The sequence below is a fragment of the Myotis brandtii genome, unplaced genomic scaffold (genome assembly GCF_000412655.1).
Source record: "Myotis brandtii unplaced genomic scaffold, ASM41265v1 scaffold840, whole genome shotgun sequence".
Taxonomy (NCBI): Eukaryota; Metazoa; Chordata; class Mammalia; order Chiroptera; family Vespertilionidae; genus Myotis; species Myotis brandtii.
Genome location: NW_005371411.1, coordinates 105,849 through 109,294, shown reverse-complemented (window position 1 = coordinate 109,294; position 3,446 = coordinate 105,849). Strand labels below are relative to the sequence as shown.

General features: G+C 46.4%; 1 pseudogene; it reads left to right on the top strand.

Moving 5' to 3' along the window:
- The window catches only part of LOC102259384, a 3,663-nt pseudogene extending 992 nt beyond the window's left edge, over window positions 1-2,671 (top strand).
- Window positions 2,672-3,446: the final 775 nt, after the last annotated feature.

The following is a 3,446-nucleotide window of genomic DNA, read 5'->3' as shown; positions in this document are numbered from 1 at the left end:
ACATCTGTAATAGAGTGAACAATAAAAAAGAATAGTGTGCACAGTCAGTGTGGCTCAGTGTTTGGGTGTAGACCCATGAACCAAGATATCGCTGGTTTGATTCCAGGTCAACACACATGCCCAGGTTGGGGGTTCCATCCCAGTAGAGGGACTGCTGGAGGCAGCTGGTCAATGATTCTCATCATTGATGTTTCTTCCTCTCTCTTTCTCTCTAAAAAATCAATAAAGACATTTAAAAAATGAATAGTGTTAAGATTGAGTTGACTCAACAAAAGCAAAGTGAGTGTGGGTCATCAGGTTTTCTTCCAAGAGATTATGCTTTTTAAAAAATATTTTTAGAGACCCGCGCTCCCGCGGTCCACCCGCCCGCGCGCCCACATTAGTGCCGGCTTTACGAGGAGGTTCGGGGAGAACCCCAGCCTCCTGGCCTGTTACGCGGAGCTGCTGCAGCTGGAGTTTGGAGAGGTGCGGTCACAGCTGAAACTCAGGGCTTGTAATTTAGTATTCACTGCACTGGAGAAAAGCCAAGACGCCATTAAAATCACGAGTGAGGACAACTACATACAGTATGTAAATCCAGCATTTGAAACAACAGTGGGCTTTGAGTCGGGTGAATTATTAGGGAAGGAGTTAGCAAAAATATCTCTAAATGAGATAAAGGCTGACTTGTTCAGTACTATAAATTCATGCATGAAGATGGGCAAAGAGTGGCAAGGCGTTTACCACTCCAAAAACGGAGATAATGTACAACAAAATGTGAAGATAATACCTGTCATTGGACAGGGAGGAAAAATTAGACACTATGTGTCCATTATCCGAGTGAGCAATGGCAACAGTAAGGTGTGTCAGGCTGAGAAGATAACGGAATCTGTTCATTCTGACACCCCCACAGATAATCAATCAGGTAAACATAAAGACAAGAGGAAAAGCTCCTTGGACGTCAGGAGTGTTGCCTCACGAGCAAGCGAAGTGGCCAGCCAGAGGCGACACTCCTCCATGGCCCGGATCCACTCCATGACCATGGAGGCGCCCATCACCAAGGTGATCAATATCATCAATGCTGCCCAGGAGAACAGTTCCATGCCTGTGTCGGAAGCCTTAGACCGCGTCCTGGAAATTCTGAGAACCTCGGAGCTGTATTCACCACAGTTCGGGGCGAAGGAAGAGGATCCTCACACCAAGGACCTCATTGGGGGCCTGATGTCTGCCGGTTTTCGAAGACTTTCTGGGAATGAGTATACTCTCTCAACAAAAAACCTGCATCAAGTTTCGGGCAGTTTACTCACCTCCGAGTCCCTTCACGATATCCCACCGCGGATAGCTGAGGCCATGGAAAACGATGACAACTTGGACTTTAATGTCTTTGAGCTGGAGACTGCCACTCAGAAAAGGCCTTTGACTGTTCTTGGTCTCAAAATCTTCGCTTGCTTTGGGGTCTGTGAATTCTTGAAGTGCTCGGAGACGACGCTGCGGCCGTGGCTGCAGACTATGGAAGCCAACTACCACTCCTCCAACCCCTACCACAACTCCACCCACGCTGCCGACGTGCTGCACGCCACTGCCTACTTCCTCTGCCAGGAGAGGATCAAGCAAGCATTAGACTCAGTGGATGAGGCCGCTGCCCTCATCGCAGCCGCCATCCACGACCTGGACCACCCGGGGAGGACCAATCTCTTCCTGTGCAACGCGGGCAGCGCGCTGGCCGTGCTGTACAACGACTGTGCCGTGTTGGAGAGCCACCACGCGGCCCTGGCCTTCCAGCTGACCGCCAGGGAGGACAAGAGCAACATCTTCAAGAACATGGAGAGGAGTGACTACCGGACGCTGCGCCAGGCCATCATCGACATGGTCTTGGCCACAGAGATGACCAGGCACTTCGAGCACATCAATAAGTTTGTCAACAGCGTCATCAAGCCCTTGGCAGAGCTGGAGGAAAGCGAGGGGAGTGAGCCAAACCCTCGTGACGTAGACACGATGCTCCGGTCTCCAGAGAACCGGACTCTGATCAAGCCGATGATGATCAAGTGTGCGGACGTGTCCAACCCCTGCCGGCCCTTGGAGCAGTGCATCAAGTGGGCTGCACGCATCTCGGAGGAGTATTTTTCTCAGACCGAAGAAGAAAAGAAGCTGGACTCACCTGTGGTGGTGCCAGCTTTTGACCGAAACACCTGCAGCATCCCCAAGTCCCAGATCTCCTTCATCGACTACTTCGTCACAGACATGTACAATGCTTGGGACGACTTTGTAGACCTACAGGAGTTACTGCAGCATCCGGACAACAATTTTAAATACTGGAAAGGACTCGACGAAATGAAGCTGCGGGGCGTCCGACCACATCTGGAACCAAAGTAGAGAAGGCTCCTTCTGTCTGAAACTGGACCTCTGAAACTGCTCTACTCGCCTGATGTACTTTGCCAGTGATTCTACAAATTAAAATAAATTAGGACTGAACACTTTTTCATAAAATTTTATTAATGACTTTTTCCAGAAGTTCGCCTTATTTTGTAGTGTTTATACCAAATATTGTCATAGAAACATAGCAAACAGAATATTTACTAAATTGACTTTCTAAAACCAATCTGTTTTTATCTTCATAGGTAATTTTTAATTCTAGATATTTATAAAGGTTCTGTATCTTCACACTTTCAATAAATGTAGTACCATAAAAAAATATTTTAGAAAATACTTTTATTCTTTTGGGGGGGGAGGGGAGAAGTAGACAGGGGAAGAGAGATAAACATAGATCTGCTGCCTCCTGTAGGCCCCCAACTGGGGATCCATTTGGGGATGTGCACTGACCTGGAATCAAACCAGAGACCTTTCAGTGAATGGGATGACACCCAACCAGCTGAGGACACTGGATGGGGCAGAGTTTATTCCTGTATTATTACTATTAATTATTATATCATTTTCCATACCAGCAACTCTAAACCTTCTTTTGCCACATCCTGTATTTTCCTACTGCCTTGTTACAATCGCTCTCTCTCTCTCTACCTTTCTCGGCCCTCCATGCACTCATGGATTTTCTTTTCTTTACAATAGAATAGTTCATACTGCTCGTAATTTTATAGGCACTATTTGGTGTGTACTCTTTAACAAACACTGGTTTTCTCCATGCTACACAGTCATTTTCAGATTCAACACACATGCTTATGTGAAGAGTGAATTATTCTTTTTATTGCTGAGTAGTACTGGGTCCTGTGAATAACCACATTATCTATTGATCTCTATGTTTTTTGTTATTTCCAGGTTTGGGGTATTATAATTAAATCTTCTGGGAATATTTGCAATCAGTTGTGTATATAGACATAGGTTTTACTTATCAAACTGTAGTGTAGATGGATGTTTTACACTTAAGATATGGGGCCCTGACCAGTTTGGCTCAGTGGATAGAGCATCAGCCTGGGGACTGAAGGGTCAGGGTTTGATTCCAGTCAAGGGCATGT